General features: G+C 34.0%; 1 pseudogene; it reads left to right on the top strand.

Moving 5' to 3' along the window:
* The first annotated feature begins 9,137 nt into the window (after nt 1-9,137).
* On the top strand, nt 9,138-10,622 carry LOC108370551 (transmembrane emp24 domain-containing protein B-like; annotated as a pseudogene).
* The last annotated feature ends 3,032 nt before the right edge of the window (nt 10,623-13,654 follow it).

The raw sequence follows: 13,654 nt of genomic DNA on the forward strand, positions 1-13,654 counted from the left end.
AATATATATATATATATAAATAATAACTTTATACTTATGCATTATGAGACATACATATATACAGAAAAAGGAAGTGACAGCAGCAAAGCAAATCAATAGCAGTAAACAAATGAGCAGTGTAAAAACGGGGAAAGACGAATACATACATACATACATACGACATAATGAAAATTAAATAGCTTAAATAACTATGATAAATATGTATTGGAAGCCATTAAGACGTTGCATAACAAAGACCATAGCAGAAGTTCGAACAACACACGCAAGAAGTAGTAGTATGTACGATTATCCGAGTATTTCCAATGATATGGAGAATTGTGGGGGATGATAATTGAAAAGAATATTGTGAATATATATGTACATACGAGTGCATATGTATTTTTTAAATTAAAAACACTTTCCTATGCTTTTTTCATAAATGTATTGTAAATTTCCGCAATGCGACTGAGGGAAGATGTTTCATTAACTATTTGGCTTAGTACTCGTACAATATTAAAAAAAAAAGACCTTGATTGATTTAAAAAATTTCACACATACAAAAATAATTTTTACTTTTTTCGTGTTAGAGTTTCCTGAACCGATCCCACTCGGAAAGTGGGTAAAAGTGATGCCAACCAAGGGAGAACTCCCATTTTTTTTGCGTTATAATCTCTGTGTTCGTATGGAAGAGTAGCTTATGTCGAAAGGCTGGCTTTATTATAAATCGGCATTCGCAGCATATGATTGCGAATGATTTACGGGCGCTAAGCCGTTAAACAACTTTTAGCAAATAAACGTGCAAGAAATAGTTCCGATACTAGCAAGTCAATATTCTTTTTAAGTCTCATCAAAAAATTCCTTGTCGTTTAAAAAATAAAGGGAATGCCGCATTATACTAAAGCCGGCCTTTCGACATAAGCTACTTTTCCATACGAACACAGATATAATTATTTAATTTATTTAGCTATTTTTGAAGAAAGATATTTTTAACTATTTTGTTTGGCTATGAAACAAATTGTTTGGCTATTTTTAGCTATTTTTTTTTGAAGAATTTAGCTATAAGCCTAAAAATTTTCTGGCAACACTGATAGCGAAATTTTTCACTTTTTTCATGTTTTCGTTTGACGCTCTCTTTTCTCGTTTCGGTTTCGCCACCAAGCCATAATTTTTTTTTTTTATATTATATATCACAATTAATGATATTTGTTTTTTTTTAATAAAAAAAAAATTTGCATGAAGTACTTTAAATGTGTAGCAAAACTTGTTTCGAGGGAATTTTATTGAAAATAGGGGAATTAGCCCTAAGAGAGTTGGCATCCCTGGTAGGTAAGCACCTTACGAGGTAATCCATGTTTTCTTCCAGCTTTCAGTACCAAAATAGTCATCATGACCAATGTCATCTGCTAAATAGTAAAGCACAAAATGAACACCCCCGATGCCGCCTTACGTTGTCCGTTCCAAGTATTTAAAATGCCCGACTCGCGGTCCCTAAGATAATCTGGGACACTGAGAAAACTGTGGTTTCTCAGTTTTTCAGTGTAGAGAAATTTTTTCGAAGCATCGCAAAAAAAAACTCTCGATGTTTTGTTTTCCATATTCTATTATAATTTCCAAAGATTTATATATTTCGAGTTTAACCATAAAAAGTAGTAAATATTAATTAATATTTGAAGTTTATTTTTTGCCTCAAAAAAAAAAATTATTACTCTGGTTTTATTTTTTCTGACTAAAATAGTGATTATTTTCTAATTTTTATATTTTCGCTCAAATTTTTTGAATATTCAGGTCAACTGGTGGCGGTTGTATGGCCTTTTAAATTTTATAAATAAAAATTTTTATCTGTGCGAAAAATGAAAATTATAAAATAATCATTATTTGTGATCGCAAAAATAAAATCAAATTAAAATTTATGTTAAGCAAAAAAAATAATAAATAAAATAACACTAAAAAAAATCAAAATATCTTAAAATAATGTTCAAATAATGTTTTAAATTATTTTGCTTGCAATGATTACCATCCCTGGTTGTTAGCGTATAGATATTCTGCCGAAAACTGTCCAAAAATTTCCACGCCCATTTCTAGAAGATTCTTCAATTAAGGGGTTCGTCGCTTCAGACAAAAATCATCCCGAAAACACGATTTTTGACACCATGCTATATATACATACATATGTAAGTATATGTATGTACGGTTCATTGAGTTGCAGTAACAAATTGATAGAATTGTCACATTCATCAGTTTAGAAGACTATTTGAGCATAGCATTAGGCATGAATTTAAAATATTTGCCAGCGCACATCTTACCCTCAGTCCATTGTAAAATATATATTTATCTTGCTAGAAAATTTTGCCTAAGATTGCCAGACTCTTTATATATACTTACATAAATTTTTACCTACATATTATATATTGTAGTATACTGCAAAAACAGAATATATTTCAATTATAACATTTGGAGTTTCAATTATGTAATTATTCGCTTTGTTAAATGCCCGTTGTTTGTATGTATACCGATTGCGAACAAAAAAAAATTACAATTCCAAAAACTTAAATAGTTATACATACATATAATTGCAAAAACCAAACAAGTAAATAACCATTAAGTACTATCTTCCTTTTTCGAGAACCGCGCCCATAAGAGTTTCAAACTTTCCACCTACATTTGTTTAATCATTTTGAAACAAAAAAAAAAACAAAACAAAAAATATTTAAAAATATATTAAAGTAAATCAATTATAGAGAACAACTTAAAGTAATATTAAAAAATATACATACTTACATATACAGATATATTAGATTTTGTAATTAACTGGCGGATTATGGATGTGTAAGCCAAACTGGTTGGTTGGCGTTCATTGAATGAAGTCTTGGACTGGAAGCTGGTAAATAGTAATAGAGTACTTAATAAATAAATTCCAAAACGAAACTCGAAAAAATATCGAGAACTGCAAGAACAAACATTCAACATCTGCAGCCAAGCAAAAATAAAAGCAAAAGCAAAAGCAAAAGCAAAATAAACAATACTCTGCATTTAACCAACTAACGTACATATTGATATACGAAATCATTGCAAGCATTTACATACTTACATACATACTACATAGGTGCAACTATTTTCAGCAAGCAAACGAACAAGCAAACAAACAAACAAAAACAAACAAGTCCAATACAATGATACAGCTAGTTTCTTACGAATTGAAAATAAAATTTAAGCGCTTTCATCCATTTGTACCCGCCCCCCCCCGAAAATCTCTCAACCATCAATGCATACATACAAACAAAAATACGTAGTAGAAATTAGGAGTACACTGCCGTATTGGCCGGTCAAAGGCTCCCCCACTTAGTCACACACACATACATACATACTCACACACATGCAACATATACATATATAGGATAAAGTCAAAGATACAAAGCAGAATATTGCAAATACATAAAATGGTAAGGCCTAACTAAGAAGAACGAGTATCACATACATACATACATACATAGAAAAATAACAACAAATTGTTAATGCATTTAAAATGTCATAAGAGCAAAAGAGTGGGGTGGCATATGCATTTCTAGTACATACATATTATGTATTGTATGCATACATATACAATGCGCACTCTACATACATATTTACGTATTTATGTAGATATGTGTGTAACAAACATTACAAATTGCAACATCATTATCATGTTCATAATCATTAGCAAACAAAAAAAAAAAACAAAAACAAAAACAACAAAAAACAAATTGTAAGCGATAGAAAGATAGAAGATTTCTTAAAGCCACAAGCAAGTAAAACATATGTATTTATATGTAAGAAAAGGATGAAAATCTATTTGAATCGAATTCATAACTTGAAAAGCAACAACCACAAAAAAAATTGTAAACAATAATATATGAAAAATTATATACTTAATAATAATGAATACGGAAATGATAAAAGGTAAATAGCATAGCAAATCAAATAAATAAAAAACAGTAATAATACTACTTAATAATGAACAGCAAACGCAAAACAGCAAACAACAAAAAAAAGAAGANTGAAGTTTGTCCTTTAACAGGGCAATTCTGGCTAATGATGTTATCGTTTCTATCCAAAAATGTCGCCTTTTGATTGGCCCTTTCTCTTTTCCTGTTCGATTCCAAAATAAAGGCGAATGGTGAGAAAATTGTATGTTCTTTTCTTAAAATGTCACACTACTTTAAGGCAAAGGAGAGGAGAGATGGTTGCCCTTATAATCATCAGCTAGACATGGACGAGAAGGTCATTTTATAGCGTTGAGTGTAACATCAAACACATTTTGCACCGTGGAAGGACAACATTTTTTGGAAGAAACGAAATCAACACAAGATAGTGGAAAGTTTTTTGCAAGGGGAATTAATATAAGGTGGTAGCAGGAGAGCAAAAACACAAATTTACATTTATTTTGTTTTTGCTTTGGCGGCTTAAACTGTAAAAATCTGTAAGTGTGTGTGTGTAAATTCAAACAAAATTTTTCAATTTGACATTAGAAGCCGTAAGGCGAAACGCATACAGAAAATCAGCTGATCTAGTAACACCACCTTATATAAATTCGCCTTGGTTTTTTGTAAGACAATTGAAAGATAGTAGGCAAGATTGTTTGAAAGATTTTGTTAATTCTGGCACGAAAATCTTACAAAAAACCTTCTTTCCCAACTTTCATGGTAAAAAGCTTATCTGACAGAAAACACTTGTACATCATTTTGCTCTCGCTGCTCCAATAGTTGCAATGGCCGAGTAAGCAAAGCACTGGCATGAAAAATAAATATATATTTTTAATTAAATTTAATTTTTATAACCTTATTTTATTTCAGTTTCTTATTTTAATATGAATTTTAAATTTTATTGTTTTCAATTTTCAAATTTTATTTACTTTTTATTTATGTTTTTAAATTATATTAAATTTTTAGGATCTTAGTTTATTTTATCATTTATATATTTTTTCCGTTTTTGTTTCAATCTTTGGTTTTTATTAAATTTTTATTTTTTTTTGGAAATTTCAAATGATTTTTACAAATATTATTTTTCAATAAATTTTTTTAAATATAATTTGCTTTTAGTTCTTAGATTTTATTGTTTTAAAACAAAGTATTAATTTTTTTGCTATGTAATTTTTAGGAACTTATTATATTTTTTGCTTTTAATAATTTTTTTAATTAAATTTTCTTTTCATTGTTAGATAATATATACTATTTTAAAAAGAAAAAAAAAATATTTTTAACTTATTTAAATTTTTAGTAACCTATTTTATGTAGGTATATATTCCTTATTTAGTTAATGTTTTTTTTAATTGTAATTTTCTTGAATTCTTAGATTTTATTGTTTTAGAATCATATTTTTTGAATTTAATTAAATTTATAGAAACATACTCATTTATTTTTGCCTTTTTTGTTTTTATTTATTTCTATTTTTTAGATTTTATTTTCTTTAAAAGTTTGGTTTTTAATGTTTTAAAAGATAATACATACCTTTTCAGATTTTATTTAATTTTCAGTTGCCAGAAAACACTGAGGGCCGGTTGCTCAAAGCCTGTTTGACACTAATCATCGGTTAATATCATTAACGACGTTTTCGACTCCATGCATATAACACGGCGTCGGTAACTTCGATAACGATGTTTACCCTGGGATTAGTGTAAACCAGGCTTTGAGCAACCGGCCTTAAAGCATCTATGGGCGGAGAGAGCTTTCCAGTATACTATCCTCGTGTAGAGTCCTAATGACTTACAGTCGTATTCTCTCTTTGCATGTTAAAAGCGCCGTTAAAGTTTTCTTGATCCGGCTGATAGCATCTAGTCCGGAGGGTACGATAAGCAGCACTTTATACTTCTGTGGAGTGCCCCGGTTGACTGTGTTCCGGATTATAAAACGTCCTATTTCCGAACTCCGCAGATGAGCTGAGAGAGGTAGCTCTTGAGCCTGTGACATCAACTAGTACGGAACTGGGCTATGGTGCATCTAGTTTCCCTCGGCAAATCGGCTTCCTCAACATACATACGTGGGTGGGTGTCGACTGTTGAGAGCTTCGCTTCGTCAAACGGAATGGCCTAATGCCCATTCTGCACTCGTTTTGAGATGGATCGTTGTTGCAATTGTTTCCATGCTGGCATCTCACAAAGGACCGCTTCGATGCCAGGGTGTTGTGCTCTTTCAGCGCCACGGTCTGAATTTTATCGCGGAGATGATGCTTGGTCGACATGAGATGGCAACCTATAGCCATACGTAGAGCTGCTTTCTGGCAAGTTTGTAGACCTCGCCCCACTTTATGTCGTTCGTTCCTGCCGAATTTATTGGCGCTGCATAGTTTGCCATTTACCGGCCAACCGCTTTATAGATTGTGAGAAGGGTCTATTTGTCGGCTCTAAGGGGCTTGAGGATTTTGTTCCTGAAACGTAGTTAACTACAAGTGGCGAAGGTACGTGCTGAGGTGGAGAACGGTCTGTTGATCGTGAGTCCCACAATTTTTGGGTATTTTACCGCCACTGATGTACCCGTCTAGTTCTAGACAAATCTCCTTGATCCATATGGTGAAGAGTTGTAGCGGCTACTAAACCCCGCTCGAGTCGGCTCATCCATCTACGTTGTCGTTTGGTTGAGCTAAGGGAAGGCCCAGGAAATACACAACTTCGACAGGGGCAGTCGAAAGGGGCAGGAGCGTTAGCTGGGTGGGGTTTTGGCGGCATGCGAAGAGGTTGGGCACATCTTCATATACTCAGGTATGAGTTTATGAGTTATTGTGGTTCGGGTCTCCCGACGAGGCAGACAAACTTCTGTCCCGTCCACGTCAGGGGGTTGTGTGCCCAGAACTCGAAATCCACTCTCTGCGAAAGCCGTTTAGGGCCTGTCGGTATGGAGTAGGGTCTTATAACCCTGGACTTCGTCCGTCAGTACGTCGAGATGCCTCCTGACGTGCCTTGGCGAGGGCTCTTCTGCGAGCAGTTGTCTGTTTGGGTGCCCGCGTCTGTGGCATCCTACTAGGAACTGCTTGGCGAGCATTGTGTTATGCTCCATAATGGGGAGCATCTGCCTCGTCGTGCAGGTGGTGTTGGGGCGATATCAGAAGACATCCAGTCGCAGGCGGAAGTGCCGTGTTCTGGATAGTATGCAGCTTCGTCCACTGCGTCCTACTAGTCCCCGGCGCCCATACGGGCGCTGCATAATTGGAAACCGAACGGCCAATTGCCTTGTATGCTGCCAACAACGTTTCTTTGCCTTTGCCCCAAGCGCTGCCGGCCAGCGACTTGAGGACCTTGTTGCGGCTCTGTGCTCTGTACCCAATTGCGGTTGTATGCACCAAGAAGGAGAGCAGAATGCCGAAGGTAACTGCGAAGATTTTTAGGTTATTCACCGTCGGAATTAGTTCGCCATCGACGTGAATAAGCAGTTGCAGTGTGACCTCCTTCGTCCAGGTGGTAAATAAGGTTGCCGAGGATTTTGTAGGGGAGAGGGTTAGGCTCTTTGCGGTGAAGCAGCGAGAAAGCTCGGAAAGATAGGCGTTTACTTTCGAGCACAAGTCATCAATTCCGTTCTCAGACGCCATTATCGAGCAGTCGTCAGCGTAAGACACATTAGAGACTCCCTCTGGTGGTTGAGGGAGCTTTGAAATATAGAAATTAAACAATAGCAGGGATAGGACACCTCCCTGGGGTACCCCGCTTATATGGTTTCGAGGTAAGTGAATAAGTTTGTGTAATATCACTCGGTAGCTGTCAGGTTTGAGGTATAGCCAACGAAACATGAAGATATCGCTAATTTTAATAAAGAACTTTATTTTTTGATATATTTAAAGAATTTCGGGAATATTCGTAGTAGAAGTCGACTCCAAAGTTTGTTGCAGCTTCATTGACAGATATTCCAATCAAAATTATGCCAAAAAATTCAACTGACTGTAGAGTCTACTTTATTTTGTTTATGAATATGCCCATTTGCGTTATCTACTTCTACTACTAAATATGCAACAAATTTTGCTTGTATGTCTGTGTGTGTGTACCTAATACAGGTTACGTAATTTTTAATAATTCAAATGAATTGTGACATTGTTTATTATTTCATATTTATCTCCTATAATATTCAATTACTTTTACTTTAACCGAATACCCACAACCATGTATCCGGTTTTCTTAACTTCAAACATGTTAGATATGGCAGCTCTTGCCTACATTGACATTTGTGCTGTCAAAATGCAGCTGTGCAGCAGGCAGTGTTGCCGCGTTTCCTTTTAGTGGTAGCCAGATTCCTTTTACAAAAGGGGCTAAAATATATCGTTGTGGCTAAAAATGGTAGCTATTTTTTTTTACACGCAGATATTTTCAATATAGTAATTGATATAGAAAAACAATGAAACAATCCATGAGAAAAAAATGCTAATAACTAATATTTTATTCAACCAAAACCTTTTTGCGTAATAGGTAAATGCACGGACACCAGCTTGCTGGCACCAATCACGAGGATTGTAGCATAAGTCAAGTATATAAATACCAGCATGTTGCGTAGAATATTTATTTCTTTACAAATGAGATCCAGAAATATCGAAAATATTTGAGCCGAATTTTCATAATTCTTCTAATTTTTGCTAAACATTGTGTTTCTTTCTATTTCTTATTCACAACTGTAATATGTGCAAACTTTAATCTTCCACAAACACGGCTTGTGAAGAAATTTCAAAAACAAATCATTTTTACTTAAAAAAAGCAAAAGCGTAAAATTATCTATCTAAAGTATAGTTAAATCTTTAACAGTATAAGTTAACGTCGCCTAACACTTATAGTTTGAATAAAACCGTAAGGAATATACATATACATATACAATATAACATACCAGTCTGTTTTAGTTTAAGAAATTCATTCTTATGTCCGAATTTCACTAGGCATTGAAATACAAAAAATGCATGCCATTTAAAAAAATGCCATGTGGAAATGAACTTAATGACTATTTTTTTTAAATAATGCACGATTATTTTTTTATGCCGACTTTGCCATTTGTAATTTTTTCCGTTTAATGCTTAGTGGAAAACCAGCATTACACAAAGTAAAAAAATTAAATAAGTCAAGGCAAGGGCCAATTTTAAATTTATGTGGCCAAAAAAAGAATGTGGTAGCTAAATCTAGCCTCTTAGTCACCAAAGGCTTCAAACGGCAACACTGCTCTGCAGTGATTGCTTTTGTTTCTGTGTTTTTGTTGCTGCCCCTTTTTGCTTCTTTTGACAACCGATTCAAGTGAAAACTCAAAACAAAAAAGATGAGTTTTTTGACGTGGCACGCAAGTTTATTACTATCGGCATTTTTACTAATTTGTTTAATTTCATTCACTGCAACAAATAATGCAGTTACAGAGGAAATTCACAAGCCTTGGTATGAGAACCTGACCGGCGGTAGCTATGGATACAAGGTTCATATCAGATGCTGGCAAGGAGGACTGCTATTACCAATATGTGCAGGCCGGTGCCACATTTTATGTTTCCTTCAGTGTAAGTGCAACAGTTGTTCTCTTAACTGAAATTGCTTTGGAATAACTAAAATGATTAATGATTTATTTTTAGGTGGTGCGTGGAGGTGATGGCATGGCTGGGTTTGCTGTCGTAATCCCGCAGAATCAGATTGTGAAGCCCATATCAGTGGCAAGCCACTGCTGATTACACAGACCAAGTATCGCCTGGTGGCTACTATTCTGTGTGCATCGATAATCAGTTCTCCCGTTCGCCGGCAAGCTGGTCAACATTTATATCACGGTAGTGAAGTACGATGCTTGGGATAAATATGCAAAGAGAAATAGAAGAGCTACAGTTGAATTTGCAAAATTTCACGGTGAGTACTTTGCAAGAAAATATTTTCAGACGAGTAGTGCTAAAAAGCTTGCTATTATGCAAAATCTGAGGACAATTAATCACACGCTATGACGCGGATCAAATTGACCCCAAATCAATCGAATAAATATTAATTATGTATTAACTAAATAATCTCTCTTCAGGTTACGCTTGGCACCGTAGAGCGAAACATTAATGACATGCTGGCCTACCAATCATATAGCAGAAATCGTGAAGCCCGTGATTTTGCATTACTGAACGACAACAACAGTTACATACAAACATTCTCCGTGTGCCAAATTCTGGTCATCTTTGTAGCATGCTCCGTGCAGGTTCGTTCCAATTGTTAATTTAACGCAGATAAATCTTTATCTACTATTCATTTACAGGTTTTCTTCGTGCGAAAACTCTTCGATGTGAAAGTATCTTCAAAATCGCGAATTTGAATTGCTCAGTGCTTGCCCTAATGCAATCTTTTAGCTTATTTCTGACTGCTACGCCTTAAGTTGGTGAAACTACGAACAACCGTGACACATTCTTTCGTTACCCCTATGCATGCCAAAATCATTACTTCTATTTTTACCAGCAACTAACATTCATATTTTGCACTTAAAATTTTCTATTATACGAGGCATTTACATTTCGATGGAAAAAGGAATTTAATAGACTTGTTTAAACATTCTTCTTAACTACATTTATGTCATTGTGCTCTTTTTGGCAATTTATCGCATAATTAATAATGTACCATAGCATACTTATCTAAATATGTATGCAAGCGTGAGTGTGTATTTTTGTAAAATAAAGTTGAACAAAAAACAGATATGTAAGTGAAGAATCGTTGTTGTCAAATGCACGAAGCTTAAAATTAGATTTCATGGAAATGAGATATGTATTTTAGCTTGTATAATGTATGATGCATTTCTGCTTCTCTTTTATGGTTCTGACAAAAGCAAATCGCCGATAAAAATGTACTTTACCAGGCGAACGACGGTTGCAAATTTAGGCATAATGCAAAAAAGAACTTCAGAACTACGCCAGCACAACGATTCCTTCAGAGTTTAGTATGTAGAAGTTGTTGATTTTCTTCTCTAATACAAAACTTGTTTTTCTTGAATAAAATGGAATGCAGAGCGAAACAATGGCGTATAATATTAACCAAGTCCCGACTTCTTTTTTAGCTAGCTTCTCAACTGATTCGATTTGATGCACGGTACCTGCTGGATTTATCGCTCGTTACATACTTTATCATATACCTTATTCCGATAGGAAACTATTCAGCACATCTTCAGCCTGTCATTTATGTTTCAGATTCATAGGAGTTGGCCGTGCACGAAACACATATAGAACCTCATCCTTATGGACCGAAGAGCCTTAAACGGTTCTACATAAGTCATAATTTTTAAGTTAATAAAACATTTAAATCAGCAATAAAGACAGTCTCCGTTATAACGGATAAAAATGGTCAAAAAAGGTAAAAATCATAAAATAACGATTAAATTTGACCGAAAAAACCAAATTTAACGATTATTCGTGATTGAAAAAGTAAAAAAAATAACGATTTTGAAATGATCTAAAAATAAAAGTCACCCTGGACAGATATCCGCTGAAATGAGGTAAGGTTGAGTTACTCCGGAAATCGGCCCGGTATCCGAGGCACTACTCAAGAGGATGGGCTTTGTGAAAAATTCCTCGGTACATATCATATAATTCCTGCACCCAGCTTTGATAAAACAGGCGCAAAAAAAGTGGTTTGTGCTTTTAACCAGACCCACCTACCGACATTTATTTCGACCCGAATCAGAGAACCCTTTGACTCGTAGACTCTCAAAATTTCGAGTAAATTTCGAAAATTGAGGGAAAAATTGCAAAAAATTCGCCCTTTTACGAATTTACTTGAGATTTTGAGGGTATACGAGTCAAACAGACCTCAGATTCGGATTCAACGGATCGAAATACATACATACATGTATGTAGGTAGGTGGGTCTAGTTAAAAGCACATACCACTTTCTTTTTGTGCCGGTGTAATTGGCAGGAAAGTGGTTTGGGCAGGAATTTTTGTTGAGATGGAGGACCAAAAGCCTATATGTATGCAAACTACAAAAAAACCCTCATGATTTCAATTGTACTTAAGTTATGATTCATCGAGGGCTGGAAAATCAAATTCTGATTTGAAAATATTTGTATGTATATAAAAAAAATTTCTCGTAAAAAATTTTATTAATCTCAATTAAACATTTGTTTCCGCATATTTTTATCAAAGAAACGGTATCAGACTCATAATTTTTTCATAAAAATAAAATAGCTTTTTTTCGAAAATGTATGTTCCCCAAAAATGTTTTTTACAACGAAATAATTTTTTGCGCAAAAGAATTTTTCTGAGTAAAAATTTTCTTTCTGAAATATGATAACTTTTTTTGTAGTTTTACATATCATTTTCCTAAAAAAATCTTATATTCTACATAATTTTTTTTCGTTAAAAAATCTTTACAAAGTATGTTTTCCCGTCAAATGATATTTTCGAAAAGAAGATTTTTTATTATTTATTTATTTTATTTTTCTTTGTTATTTTGGGGCTTAATAACAAATCGTATTCAACTACTTAATTGAGCGTGAGACCGGTTTAAACGAAAAATTATTTTCTATAAAAAATCTTTATTACAGGGTAGAGCTAGGGCTGATTTTCTGTAGAGCGGGAAATAAAAGAATACAACTGTGTTAGAAAATTGTTTATTTCGGAAATTTATGGAACTCAACTTACCTCGTCTGTCTATAGGGATCGCCAGAATCCTAATAACCTCGGCTTACTTAAACGTCAGAGAGCCTGGAGTAGTAAGCGGAGCTTTTTGACGAACGCGGTAAGTTAGGGCTGCCATTTGGCGAACGGAGTGAACACCTTGGTATATTTTTTAATATGGCATTTTCCGAAGAGCAGTTTTTGCCTAAATTATTTTTTCTTGTAGATTTTTTTTTTGAAATATAATTTCACAAAAGCATTTTCNAGCGGAGCTTTTTGACGAACGCGGTAAGTTAGGGTTGCCATTTGGCGAACCGAGGTATATTTTTTAATATGGCGTTTTTCCGAAGAGCAGTTTTTGCCTAAATTATGTTTTCTTGTCGATTTTTTTCTTGAAATATAATTTCACAAAAGCATTTTTTTTATAAAAAAACTACAATTAAAAAGATTTCTTTCACATACACAATTTTCATTTCAATGAAATAACCTTTTGGGAATTATGCCTCCAACATAACAACATAAGAACAGTTTCAAACTGCTATAAAATGATCGAGTTAATTAGTTCGTAAGTGCCCTGCAGGAAATTAAATTAATTTGTGAGTAATTTATAATAACTTATTGAAATGCTCACTTTTTTCCCTGCGACGAACTGATTTATTTAACATGACGATGTCCAAGGAAGCAGTCAATTATCCGGCTCTGCATTTGATTTCAATTATTTTAAAATGCATTTGGATTAAAGAACTTCAAAGTCAGTATGTTTCGTTTGAATACGCCTTCGTTCTGAACTTCACAGATCCCCTTTCATATTTCCAATACACAAATTGTTTCTTTGAGTAAGAATAGTACTAAATTTCAAAACATTTAATCACCGCATTTGTTTCAAAGTAAAAAAAAACCGTCTTTTTACTTATTACTACTTATTTTTCTTTTTAGTCTGTATGAAATGTTGAATTTCTAGATTAAACAAATAAATGAAGGGTGAACAAAAATTATTTATGATAAGTATTGCAGCGCGGTGTAGTAGTTTTAGTACAAGTTCTTAGTCAAAAGTTCAACTCCAAGTCGAAACGGATTATCATAGTTCGACTTCAATAAAACTGAATATGTATGCATGTATATTA

The sequence above is a fragment of the Rhagoletis zephyria genome, unplaced genomic scaffold (assembly GCF_001687245.7).
Source record: "Rhagoletis zephyria isolate East Lansing unplaced genomic scaffold, Rhagoletis_zephyria_1.1 Rzeph_scaffold_04309, whole genome shotgun sequence".
Classification (NCBI taxonomy): Eukaryota; Metazoa; Arthropoda; class Insecta; order Diptera; family Tephritidae; genus Rhagoletis; species Rhagoletis zephyria.